The 14,466-nt window shown below is 44.6% G+C and overlaps 1 protein-coding gene across 2 annotated transcripts in view; it reads right to left on the bottom strand.

Annotated features, from left to right (window-relative positions):
• Tsc22d3 (TSC22 domain family member 3) overlaps window positions 1–14,466 on the bottom strand; it is a 61,249-nt gene that overhangs the window by 20,300 nt on the left and 26,483 nt on the right. The window lies entirely within an intron of this gene.

Here is a 14,466-nt window from a genome sequence, read left to right as displayed (position 1 = left end):
GTTTCCTCGCATATTTACAGAGATGAAAGGAACCTTGAAGATCAAGTAGTTCAATTTTCTCCTTTTATGGATGAGAAAACTGACATCTGGCTAAGGCAAAAGACTTGCCCAGGGTCACACAGCCAGGAAGGGACTGAGGTATTGAGAGAGATCTAGTTCACTCTTTTCTTCTGCTCCCTTGTACTATAGGTAAGGAAGGCCTTAATCTGCCAGCTACCACCATCCTGCTCTTCTCCAAATGCCCCTGTTGTCCATGTCACACCGCTGAGTATTGCTTTTATGTCCAACTTTCTGACATGTGTGTATCTAGTCTGCTCAAGAATAAAGTAGCCTGGGTAATCAGGGGCAAACTTATCCTTTTTACTTGAATGAAGAACGAAAGGGAGAAATGACCTGCCTGTTCTCATACAGCTCCTTAATGATAGAATCAGGGCCAGGGTCTAGAACACCAAGTCCACATCCAGTGCACCTTCCACTCCACCATGACACCTTCACCTTTCTCTTCCAGTTTCCCCCTTTTGTACTGTCCTGGAATCAATTTTTCATTCTTTCTTTTTTTAAAAGTTAAGGAATTTTAGGGCTGGTGAGATGGCTCAGTGGTCTAAAGCACCTACTTAGAACAAGCTTAGCAAAGCACAGGGACTACGGTTCAATCCCCCAGCACCACATGCCAGCCAGCCCCGCCCCCTGGTGGGCTGAGCTGACCACACACACACACACACACACACACACACATCAATAAAAAAAGTTAAGGAATTTTATTTTTTACAAATTAAGACTAGGTAGATATATATTTCTGAATCAAAAACACCTTTGTCTTCACAGTTTCTTTCTTTCTTTCTTTCTTTCTTTCTTTCTTTCTTTCTTTCTTTCTTTCTTTCTTTCTTCTTTCTTTTTTTCTTCTTTTTTTGGCAGAACTGGGGATTGAACCCAGGTGTATTGTATCACTGAGGGACATTCTCAGTCCCTTTTTATTTTGAGAGAGGGTCTCACTAAACTGCTCAGGTGAGATTTGAGCTTGTTATCCTCCTGTCTCTGCCTTCCAGTGTGCTGGCACATACATGCATGTACTAACATGCTTGGCTTGGAATTTTTCATGCTTGTTTCTTCTCCATAGTTTTCTTCTTCCTAATGTCTGAATTTTCCATAATTTTGCTGACTGTTTAATCTGGAAGAAACTTTTCTAACTATTACTTAACAAATTAAAATACTGAAACCAGGAGAAGGAAAACTGATTGCATGAATTCAGACAACTCATTTTATGGCACAGTGGGATGAGAACCTAAATCACCAGCTTCTAGTTTAGTGCTCTTTAAACTGCTCTCTTCCCACCTGAACTTTACTTCTCTGGTCTTACCAGAAAAGACTCCTCTTCTGACAAGTAGTTCCCACACTTCTAAAAGTGCTTGGGCCCAGGGTCAGTCACACATCTCTGGGGAAAGGTAGACAAGTTGAGGTACCTGGAGCCACACATATCTCCTACTTTCCACCCAGGCCTAACTTGGCCTTGCAGAGTGTGTTGAGTATCAAACAAGTGGTGAGATAAAGCCACAGCCCCTCGGATTCTCGCTTCATGGCCTAGACAGTGGCGTCAAAGCCTGAGCCAGCTGCAAAAAAATGAGGTCAGTTCACTGTCCTCTCAATGGAAAAATCTTGTAAAATCAATAGCACTTATAATGTCAACAGACCCAAAGACCTTTCCTCTGTTTGTTTTTTCCTCTTGGACTGCTCTTTCTTACCCACCCTGCTGTGAAGGCACAGACAACACAGGAGTCTGGTAAGGGACACTGCAAAGGTCATACTGCAGCTTTCAGTGTCCCTGAACTAACAGGGATCAAGTGGCATGTTGTGATATGGGTGCCTTGTGAAGACCCTGGTCAAGACTTTCCTGGTTCCCCCAGGCAATGCTCATCAGATCTTTGGCACTCCCTAGCAACTGGCACCTGGTTGGGAATAACTAGGAGCTTCCCCATGCTCCAATAGAGATTCTGGAAACTCAACCCTGACCCAATTTTGCCACACTGGGTCTTCACTCAGGAGGAGAACAACCTGAAAGCCAATTAGCACCATGGGGCCTTCCTGTGCTGGGAAGTGTCTGAGTCTTTCAGACTGGAGTGGATGTTGGCGCTTTGCCCAGACAGCCACTCCCTTGCACCATGGGTGTAGCCTACCTTCTTTCCTTGCACACAGAGGGTGACTGCCCCATACTGTTTTGTGCATGGTCTCAAACAGGCTTTTTCTTCTTGCCTCTGAACTGATCTTACTGAAGAACCTGGAGGTTCTGCCATGAAATACAGCCCTTTATACCAGAGTTTATTCCAGCCTGAATTCATGTGATAAATATGTACTGAGCATCTATTCAATGTCAGACACTGGTAGCTTCTAGCAACTGTATTTTGAATACTATTGTACCTCACGAATTTCTGAGTACATAGGGCCAGATAAATAGAAAATTTGTTGCTAGCAGGCAGAGGAAGGCAGGGATAAGATGTAAGGTGTTTCGGAGAATAAGCATGTATGATGGTGTGGGCATGCGGGCATTGAGGCATGGGCATGTAGGTTGGTGAGTCAGGAAACGCCCCTTTTATACAAACTCCTAGGACCAGGGACAAGCCTCACATGACAGAGAAGTTGCTCTTGGAGGCTGCAAGAGGCATAAGTGAGGACAATCCCAAAGACACAGCTAAGGGACAACTGTGCCCTCTGCTCTCAGTCCTGGCAGTTAAGATCTCTTTGTTTGCCTCCCAAGCAAAGCAAAGGACAGGAATTTTGGAAGAAGCCAGACTCTTTTTTTTCTGATATGTGCATCGAGCACCTGAACTTGGATCTACTGCTGGTCAAAGTATATCTGAGGTACTTAGAGGCAGTGAGTAGCTGGATGTTCAATGGAAAGTTTTCCTGGTTAAATACCCCACCCTCACCTTCCAAATGCATAAATGAGATTTCATAGCTCATCATCTCCTAGGCAAGGTCTTGGATCTATGCCTGCTCCCCCAACCCTGCCCTCTGGGTGATCTTGCTCAAGGACGCCAGGGGATTTGGTAGCAGGGGCTGGGAGCAGAGCCCAGGTTTCCTGGATCCTGGCCTGGCACTCCTGCCACCAGAGCCTGCTGCCTCTCTCTTCTCTTGCCCTTTGAGCTCAGTAGGCACCCCGGAGGCTCATGTTCCAACACCCCACTGGCTTTCACTGGGCAAGACATTGCTGTCCTGTCCTAGCCAGTGGCCTAGCCATATGGGGTATAGGGAGTCTGGCTGGCTGCTGCCTGTGGGGTCAGGCTTCGGACTGGAGCAGAGAGGCCAGCCACTTTGTCGGTCTGGGTCCAGCAGATCTGGATCCGTAAAGCAGCCACTTTAACCAGCGCTTCTATGTGTGGCCCCTGAGTTTGACTTCCCAGAGCTGGGGCTAGGACACTGTCTCCACCCCAGCTTTGTTGCTATGACACATGGTTCTACAAGTGCTAAGCGGTATTGTAAGAGCTGGATGCAAATGGCACGCAGCAGGGTCTAGCTGTGAGCCAGTTGGCCAGCTGACATTTCAGGGTCCAAAGAGCTTGTGTGTACTGGACAAGCTGTTTATTGTGGTGTTGGCATTGCCCAGCCCTTCAGATAGCAACAAATGCGCCCAAACTAGGAAAGGACAGGAAATAAGTAATCAGTTGTAGCCAAAGAAGACCTGGAATCTCTGCCCTCTCACCATTTGCTCCCTGCAGCTGACATGCTGTTGGTGCCAACCATCGGAAGTGCCCCGTAAGCAAACTAAAGGGGGTAAGGCCTATAAGCCTCAATCCATGAAGACCTAGATTCCAAATCCCATCAATATGAAGTCAGCCTTCTGATTGCAAGAACTCAGAGGTCACTGCTGATGGCATTCTGAGCTGACAGATTAACTGATAAAGAAACTGTGAGATTTATACACAATGGAGTACTACTCTGCCCTAAAGAAGGATAAACTTGAGTCCTGCAGGAAAATGGATGTCAAGTACCATAAATAAGACACACAAGCTTAAATATCACATGCTTTATCTTATATGAGAAGCCTAAAATATAAATAAATTATAGGGCAAAATAAAAGACAAATAATATGAAACAAGGAAATAAATCTTTTGCATAAGGATAGGAGATCAAGCGATAGAATAGGAGGGAGGGGAAAGGAGGTAGGGAGAGGAAGGGCAGGGGATGAAAAAGAAATTAAGATGTGCTATATATGTGTACCAATTCTTCACAGTAAATGTCATCATTATGTAATATAAACATGTTAAAATAAGAAAAAGGAATGAGAAATTTTGATGCCACAAGGTTTAACATAGAGAAAATGGCATCCTAAGGATGTGGGATTCTCTCTTTCTGTCTCTCTCTGTCTCTGTCTATGTGTGTTTCTCTCCATCCCTCCCTCTTTCCCCCTCTGTCTCTTTCTCTCTTCCTCAGGGAAGTTGTCATACACAGGCCATGACAGAAGTGGTACTTTCAAGTCCTGGCCTGGTCTTTTCAGATGCACTCAAAAGTAACCACACTAGGGACAAGGCAGCAAAGACATAAGTGTTAGAATACATGGTAAACTGAAGAGGCAAGGCAAAGAAGACCCTCAAAGGAAAAACATCAGGAAGCGGAACTTCCCAGAAGACACTTGGCCCATGCCAGCAGCCAGTGTAGTCTGTGCTATGGCCTAAGGGGAAGCTCTGTTTGAGAGGAACAGGATCAGGAATAAGGGTTGAGCTGTGTCTCAGGCTTTTGACTTCTGTATCTTGTTTTACTCAAGACTGTGGTTGCCAGGGCTGGACAAAGAGAATTGCATTCTTCTGAGAATCCCAGTAAGCCTCTCTGGTCTGTCTACAGTGTATTACATAGTCGGTCCTATTAGCCAATCTGTGTTGCGCACCCACAACCATTACACATGCACAGGGCAACAGTAATGAATACCAGTAGTTAACAGTCATTGAGTACCTACTTTGAGCCAAGAAGTATTTAAAGCACTCCACATACAGTATATGTTACCTCAATTAACCCTCCCCAAATTCAATATTATCAGTTTTATTCCCAAGTTAAAGAGGGAAAATCTGAGAAACAACTTCCTCAAACTTCCACCCAAAATAGGAAGTGGCTGGCTAGGGATTCAAGTTGAGTTCTGTCTGACTTGAAGCCTGTGCTCATTACATTTCAGGGCTACTTATGAAATATAAGCCTATGAACATGCCCATTTGCACAATGGAAAGAGGAGCATCGGGCTAAGAGGGTCGACCTCAGAGCTTGGCATAGGGGGATGAGAATGGCAGGAGAATGAATGGGAGAGAGGGGATGGACATCACAGTGCCCATTAGATTCCAGAAGCTAAGATTATTAAGTTTTTGGCCTTTACCCCTCTTGGTAGCCTTTAGAACAACTGCTGGCAGGGTGCTTGCCATTCACTGGTACTTACTAAAGAACAAATAAACTCAACATGGCTAACTTGGGGAATACACACAGATCAGGTTATTCATCCCACTCAGTAAGACTCAAAGTTTAAGGTACATTTCTCCAGAGTCTAGGGCATCAGCTATTATTTATGTTCCCAGATCATGGCAGCCACTTGGGTACAGAGATCCTGCCCTTGCCAGGCTCTTGGGTGATATGTTAGGTTTCCCTTGAGATATTCCCAGGCTCCAACTGAGGTAAAGGGTAGAGGTTCTGGTCAGGGAAAGCAATGCTGCCCTTAGCCCTCTCTGAGGATGGAGCCCAATCTTACCATTTACCAAATAAGCAGGCCTCATTTGGCCCATTCTTCATCTTGTCGCTTCTATACACAGCTTGAGAGCAGTCTTGCAGGGCTTTGTTGGCTGCTGTAGCTGGCAGCCGGAGTCCAAAGTAGATGCAGGCTGGGAGAAGGAGTGAGGCCACAGGAAGTACTCATTGTCCTTCCCCTTCTTAGTGTCTAGCAAAGGACCCACCACTCCCTGGAAGGGGAGAACACCTTTTTTCAGAGTTCCCCCCGTCCTCACATTGTCTCTTCCCCCCTGGGAAACCCAAGGCTTACAGAAATGAATCCAACTAATTAACTAATTAATGAATATGGATAGCAAAGTTGCCGAGGTTGCTGAAAAACATCCTGTTGCCACCAGCACACACAGCCCAGCCAGGCACCAGCCTCTTACTGTGAGCACTAGCAAGGCTAAGGAGGGACTACTGGACTATGTCTTCCCAAGGCTCTAGCTACCACAGAATCACCTGCAATTCTGTTTGCTTTACTTGACCCCTGGAGGTCAGCTTTTGGGCAATACATCCCCTCACAAGAAAGCTTCCCCCAGTCCAACTGGGGCTACAATCTGCTCAGTTATTTAGCAACAAGGGTACTCCCTGCTACCCAAGGTAGTCCATCTGTGGGCTGTCCCAATGCAAAGTGCAAGGCTGCAGGAGATAGGTGAATGAAGATAGAAAAAGGAGACAGAAAAGGAGAAGGAGAGACTTGAGAGGCATACACAGCTGGCAAGAACCCATCTCCAGCTGTTGGGCGGGCTGTTTCCTTTGATAAAGCACTTGGCAGTACTCCCAGTTCTGTAGTTTCTGGCCTGCAAAAGCACACCCCGAGCACGAGCCTGCCTGTGGGAGGACTTCAGCCTTGCTTTGTTCTCTCTCTCTCTCTCTCTCTCTCTCTCTCTCTCTCTCTCTCTGTCAAATGCCCCTCCCTTTCCAGTGAGCCTTCTTTCTTCCCATACCTGGGCACAGTGAAGTTGTACCAGTAGTAGTGTGGACTGGCCCACTGGCATCTTCACAGAAAGTGTCACAGAGTCATGTACAAGAATCTGGGTTGGGTGTGTAGTGAGACCTCTCCAGATACTTGCAGGCACATGTATGTATGTGTGTGTATCTCTCTGTGTATTTGCGTCTGTGGAGAAAGAAAAGAAAGTGTTCATGACTAAGAATGTGTGTGTGTGTGTGTGTGTGTGTGTGTGTGTGTGTGTGTCTGAGAGGCTGTGTAGCTGACATGGGCTTCTGTGTGACACATCTCAGTATTTTCCCTGCTTTGGCTCTTTCCAGCTCACTAATGCTGCACTAGAAAGGACTGGGAAACAAGGAGTCCCAGTGTCATGTGATCACATACAACAACATGCCTTTCCTCCCTCCTCAGCCTCTCGTCTTGTGGCTTTGTAGAAGCCTGTCTCTCATCTTTTTCTCAACACCCATGAAATGAAGAACCAGGCTTGATGACCTTAAGGTCCCTTGGAAGGACAAGCATGTGTACTGTCATAGGCTCATGCTCATTTCCTTTTACAGTCCAGTAAGGAATCCCAGGCCTACAGTTTGACCAGCCCCCACAGAGCTTCCTCTAGTATAAATTTCCCAGATTCTTAAGAAAAACCTGGTCCCACTGTGGGAACAGCCTGCACTCTTCAACATCATTCTCAAGAAATCCCTGCTCTCAGGACCCCTGAAAATGGCACCCATGGCCCCACAGACCCAGCCCTGCAGGGTTGCCAGACTGCCCACTAGGGGTCCCAGATGACTTCCCAGGGTCAATGGCAATGCTGCTGAGGTAAGGGGCACCGGCAGTGAAGCCAAATTGAAATGATGGTATTCCTGTGCTAGCCCAGGCTTCCAGAGCAGCCATGAATCACTGACCCTGCAGACCTGCTATCCCAGTAATGCCCATCTGCCGTCCAAACTACAGTGGCCCTTGGCCCTTGGGGAGGGGAGAAGCCAGTTGGGAAGAAGCAAAGCCATACAGAACAAACACAACCTGGGAACTTTGCCCCTGCTTCCAAACTGGAAGTCCTCAAATGTCCCTTGCCCCCCCCCCCATGTTTATCTCACAGAAAACAAGGGCACTTAGACTCACAGAACAAATGTCAGAGCCAGCAGGACACCTTACAAACTACCTAGTCTAACCTTTTCATCTTACATATGCTGAAATCAAGGCCTACAGTGCAGAAGAGGCTTGTGCTGGTTAGTAGCAAAATTGGCACTAGAAGACAGGATACTACCCTAAACACTTCTGGTCCCTGACCAAGGTTGAAAGAAGACATAACAACCTAAGGCCCAGGGGGAAATTTTAGGACCCAGAAGCAGTAGACTCACCTCCATTGCTGTGGTGGACAGTGAAGCCTGGCAAGCCAAACCTGGCCAGTACGATGTTTTGGCATCATGAGTACTCTAGAACCCTTTGTATCTAAGCATATGCAGAGCCAAGTAGGTAGCACATATAGGGTTCAATGTCAAGCCTGAGTGGTGCTGGAGAATTGCTATTCCTGCCTTTGCCCCTTCTAAATTATTCTTTCTGCCAAGGGCTGAACCTTTTGGGTGAGTTAGAAGTTCAGCCCTCAGTTTTCCACTGGAGGAACAATGTGGTGACAAACCCAGGTACGTAGTTCTCACAAGTACATTGGGGTTCAGAGTTCACCTTACTCCTTCCAAGCCCACATTGAATAAGAAAGTTGAGGTCTGTGTGTATAGTCTGAAATGAACATGGCAAAGGAAGTAGCAGGGGCGGGGGTGGGAGGTGAGGGTGTCTATCAGCTTCAAGAAGGTGGTAAGCCATGGAAAATCTTCTCAACTTTATGCAATCTCTGGGGTCAAATTCTAGGCAGTTGGCAAGGTCTACAAGGCTGACTTTGGTATGCCCAAGCCAAAATGAAATTAACCAAGTCTGTGCTCAGGCCACGGGTTGGGGCTGAAGGCGAGCTCACTGGTACTGTTACATTGCCTTTTCTGACATGGCCAACTTTTCACTATTATAAGCTGCTAGTCTTTCACTTTGGTCAATGGGGAAATATCACAGTGTTTTCTGAGATATGGTGACCTGGATATCTAGGACAAGCTCCTCTAAAGAGCTCAGCACAGAAGACAACCATGCCTACTACTTTCAGTACTTAAACACATTGTAAGAAACCTACCCTAACCATTTTCATTCTCCTTGTTATTGCTGGGAACTGTAGTATACATGCAACAGTTATAGTAAGGTCCCCTTTGACCTTTTACTCATTATGTTATACACCAAGATTCCAGACAGTTGCAACTTTCACCTAATTTCATCTAATTCCAAAGCTTGTCATTTTGGTCTGTACTATTTTGGGCCTGTAGACATATTCTTTATAACTGTTCTTGAGTGATTTCTCCAGAATCATGCCTTTAGTATTTTTTTCTCCCCTCCTCCTGTGGCACCTGCTACAGTGATGTGGGCAAAAGGGTAGTCTCAATAGTGCTTGTTCAACTCAGTAACAATAATTGAGGAGGGCAGCACAATTTCTGAATATTCATCTGCAAGTGTGTCCAGTGATGACAGCAATCTGCAGCTGGATGTATATGCTGTAGCAAAGAAAGAGCTATTGAAGTGAAGGCCACCCAAAGCCAGTATTTCAGTTGACTTAACCACCCCCTCCCTGTTCCTTCTTGATGAAATAACAAATAAGCAGTTGGGACAAGGATGGAGTGCCTCACACCAAGGAGCTTGTTAAGCTCACGAACTGAACATTAAAATTCACGGTATCTTCTATTTTCTTCTATGATTGTCTTTGGCAAAAGAATCATAAGTTGCTTTCTAGGTTCCTTTGCAAAAGTTTCAGTCTCCCTGAATCTATCCATGTGACTATATTGGATTCAGAATGAATTACTGATACGACATCATCTAAAATTAGATATCATACCTATTATTTAATATGTATTGACATATTCTATGTTTGTGAGTTTACTTATGAGAAGATATAAGGGGCCTGGCTTTGATAATGACACACATTTCTGGATGAGAATCATAAATATTTAGGAGTATTTTCCTAAAACTAGTCTTCAAATTAGAAATTTCTCTAGGCTTTGCCCTATCTAGTGATTCATAATCAACTCATAGATTAAATAGCTAGAAATCTGTAATTTCTATTTTCTTTTATGAGACAGCATCTCACTATGTAGTTCAGACTAGCCTTGAGCTTATTATGTAACTCAGGTTGGCATCGAACTCACAGCAATTCTCTTCTGCCTCCTGAGTGCTGGGGTTACTGGTGTGCACCATTACCTCTGGCCCGTAATTTCCCATGGGACAAATCCAAAGGTTGCCTGCAGACACATATCATAGCTAAAGACTGGGAATTTAGCTGAGATCTTTAAAGGCTGAACTACTTGCTATTAACCAAGTATTAACTGAGTAATTAATTAGGGTCATGTTTGCACTTCAGTTGTCAGCTCCAAATATCTATTTGTTTAAACTGAGGTCACTCTGATTTATTATAGTTATAGCCACTGGTGAGATAATGGGTTAGATTTCATAAGTATGTGTGAATTGCCTACCTCAGCCCTTATTTTCACAGAATAAGAGTTCTCTTGAAGGCATAGGGTCAGACTAAGAAAATAAATAATTTTCCTTCTCAATAGAACTAAAAACACGGCTTTAATTAGTTCACCAAAATTCAAGGATTGAATATCTAATATTACATTTCTTGGTGATATTAATATGTCCAAGGGTGACCCACAGTATTCCCATTTATCCAAGAACAATCTTTAGTCAGACATTTCATTGGCTTGGAGATTGTTTCCCAGTTATGGAGTGTAGCTTTTCTCACTGGTGGAGTCTCCCCACTTTGTTGGAAGACTGCAGGTGGCCAGGGAAAGGGGGGAAGTATGGGGTAGGATACAAAATATCTCCTCAAGAAGGAGGAAGCAGAAGAAGAAAACTTAAGGAGGTCTGGGAATGCAGAAAAGGGAAGAGGAACCAAGACGGTTTTCCAGGCAGGCATAAGACTCGAGAATAGTAGAGACATACAAGCCTCAGCAGAATAGACACACACACACACACACACACACACACACACACACACACACACACACACAGAGGCAAAGCAGACAGAGATAGAAAGAGAGAGACAGAAAGAGACAGAGAGACAGAGAGATCTGCTCATGCATGCACCTGTACAGGTAACCACACATTCCACAGGTCTAGATCCAGACGGAGTTATACATATATGTCAAACACATATCAACCCTCCCAGATGCTATCCTTTGGTTGTGTGTTTACAAACATAGGCATCCCTCCTATATAAATGTTTAACATAATTTTTTATATTGTTTGGCATAAAGCATACACAGATGTTTATATACATCCATATTATTTTCCATATCCACTCCACATACTCAAGTCCTAAGACACATATGTAGTTACACACATGTTCTTACACATCTTTCTCTTCAACAAAGGCAAAAGAGTCTGTGTTTATGCCTTTTCTTTGGCAGATCAGATTTGAAGGACTGACCAGACAGCAAGGTAAACTGGAAAAGTACTTTTCCCTAATGGTTCTTAGTATGGTGGAAAAGTCCATGAAGGACATTTGAAATCCCTCACAGAACTCACTCCCTTGGCCTATAGAGAAGACACCAGCAGTAACCTTTAGTGGCTGCCAAAAGCTTCTGAGATTCTCTTAGTCCTGCTACACTAGCTGACCTTTGCAAAGAATGCTGGGTATTTAGAACTAGGAACATTCAGTATAAGGCACAAAACAAAACAAAAACAAAAACCTTCCCTGACATTTAAGAACAATATGAAAGTGCCTGTCTAAATTAACCTGGCTGGCATGGCCAACACCAAGATGGTAAAGAAGAGTTGGTTTTGAAGCTCACTCATCCTGTATGTCTGCATGACGTTTGCTCACTTTGCTCACATCACAAGTGTTCTGGGACCTCCTACTGTTCCCTTCCAGGCATGCTCTGTTCTTGCCAAAGAATCCAAGAACTGGGAAAAAGGCCTTTGGATTCCATTACAAGGAAGTTGTGGGCAAGCTGAGAAGGAGCAGTGAATCTATGCCTTCCAAGAATGTAGCTTAACATCTAAGCAATGGTGCTGTGACCTACACAGTGTAGTCTGTATAGTATATCCAGCCTCCAGTGAGTTTAGCCCTAAGTCCTGCCAGCCTGCTCATTAAAAAGTTCAAATGTGGCTCAGCTAAAAGCAATCAGATCTGTTATTGACACTGTTTCATTCTGAATAGCACAGAGAACTAAAGGCTTTCTTTACCTTAGTTCATTAGTTAGCTAGCAAGCATTTTTGAAGCACCTACTGTGCATGCAGCAGTGTCCCAGACACTAAGCTATTGCCATTGCTGCTCCTGCTATTGAATTTCTGAATGCAGACTGTTGCCAGACATCCAATTTTCTGAGTGCTTGCTCTGACAGGGAACAATGACTAACGAACCAAACATCAGGGAGGGCCCTCTGATCTCCAGCACAGAACATGCCCATAAAGGCAGAATCTAATTTGTTCAGCAAGCAGCTGCCAATTCTTCTGGGATCTTAATTACCTGGAACAGTTTATATGGGTGAATCCCCTTGACAGAGAAACCTTGAACCATGTCTTTCTCACACCCTATCATAGCCCAGGCCTTATAAATGGTTTTAACCCTCAACCATTGCATATGGGTACAAGGTCCAGGCCACAGCATTTCACCAGACAGGCATTCTAGGCACTGTCGCATGCCTTATTCATGTCCTTACACATGTACATGTAGACACACAGAGCAGTTGTTACAGTGGAAATCCCTCCGGACTACAAGTCTGGAAACAGTGGTTTTAACCATCTATGCCTCTGTTTTTCCACCACCTTGGGCAAGATTTTTTCTGTCTCTATGTTTCTGTATCCTCTTCTGGTAAATTAAGGGCTGAATGAGATGATCTCTGTGGGTCATTTTCGTCCTAGGACTAGAAATTCTGCTCCATTGGCTGCATGAGAGCTATGTGACAAGATCAGGTTTGTGAAGTAACTACTGCATTGGGTGGGACACTGCCCTGCTCAGAAGCCTGGGCAGCCACCATCATGAAGAAGAAATCTTAGCCTCCTTGAGTTGGCCCTTCCCAAAGTTCTGTGATGCTTCTGAAATGACAGTCAAACTGGGCACTGTGTGCTTTTTTTTTCTGCCAGTTCTCTCCACTGCCCCTTGTCATTCCTTTTATAACCCTTGTTCCAACTCTTGTTCTTTTTAACTACCCCTTGAGTTTATCCTGACTAGTTCCTTTTAGCAAGCTCTTCAGAAAGGTCAATGATTAAATAGTCTCAGAGTCTCTTCAGTCTATAAAATGTAAATAATAGCCTCTACCCTGGTGGCCTTCACAGGCTTTCCAGAGGATCAGATAAGATAAATTCTGTGAAAGTGCTTTGGAAATTATCAAGTGGTATGCAAATGTGGGGTATTATTGTTAATGAAGAGTGGAGAAGCAGCCACAGGATGGGAAAAACAGAATGTTAATCTGCCTGTTCTCTTCACCATTTTAACTGGGGGAAGTCATTGGCATGACCAGCCTGCCTGAGCCAGCAAACACATCAGAAGGGATTATTATTTGATTTAGCATTTCCCACCCCTGTCTGCTACCAGAGTTTAGAGCCTGAGGGAAGACAGGATGTAGGTTAATTTTGATATGGAGAAAGAAAAGGCTAGAGCAGTGAGTTTTAAAAAATGGAACCCTTCTTTCAAATGAAATCTCCTATGGAAATCTTTTTTTTTTGCCAGCTCAGCCTGCTCTAAGGGTGGGGCTGGTGCAGCATATGGTGCCAGGGATCAAACCATGAACCATGGTCTCCTGTGCCTGCCAAAGCTTGCTTAAGCAGGCGCTTTAGACCGATGAGCTATCTCACTGGCCTGGAAATCCTAATTTATAAAACAGATGAAAGCAGGGCCAGAAAGATAGCTTAGTAGAATAAGTGCTTGCCTGGCAAATACAAGGTCCTGAGTTCAATCCCCAGCGCCACAAAAATAAATAAATAAATAAATAAATGAATAAATAAAAAACATGAAAGCAAGGCTGCTCGTGTTGAAGTTAGGAGTAAGAGTCCCGCTGACTGGGCTTCTACTTGTGTTTGTGACTCCAATGGATTTTTAAGGCTCCAAAAGAGTACTTATGCCAATCAGAAGTGTAGACAGGAGCCCTTGCCTAGCACAGGGTGCTGCCCCACATCCAAGGGACCACCTCAGTTGGGTGCTGGAAGAATTGGAAGACAGGATACAAAGAAAAGGAATAGAGAGAATGCTATAGAAAGGCAGACAATTTGGAAAGGTGTGGCAGGAGGGTCACAAGTTTAAGGCCAGCCTGGGGAACTTAGAAAGGTCCTGTCCCAAAGTAAAATGCCTGGGGATATAGCTCAGTGTGAAGGTGAGGTGGGGGGGAGGGGGGAGAGAGAAACAGCACTTTCTGTCCACTCAGCAGCTTTTTCTAGCATCCCAGGCCTGGACTGTCATTTACTGTGGAATGGGGTTGCAGCTTTGGCAATCTGTGCCAGAGGCCCATGAGAAATGTGAACCTATAAATGAGTGAAAAAGAAAAAGCTGTGAACCAGGTGAATGTGAGCAGTAACCCTGCTTTCTGAGTTAGTTTTGGGGTAGAAGCAGTTGCTTCCTAGGGCTAATCTGTTGAAGTAGCATCTCTCAACCTGTGGTCCCACCATGAATGAGCACTCCTGGCATGTAAGGAAGAAATGCTAAAGGAATTTGCTAGATATCTTTTTTTTATCTTTTTTTAAAAATTTTATTT

This window comes from Octodon degus, unplaced genomic scaffold (genome assembly GCF_000260255.1).
Source record: "Octodon degus isolate 3935 unplaced genomic scaffold, OctDeg1.0 scaffold00157, whole genome shotgun sequence".
Taxonomy (NCBI): domain Eukaryota; kingdom Metazoa; phylum Chordata; class Mammalia; order Rodentia; family Octodontidae; genus Octodon; species Octodon degus.
The sequence above is the reverse complement of the archived record's forward strand: the minus strand, read 5'-3'. Positions and strand labels throughout refer to the sequence as shown.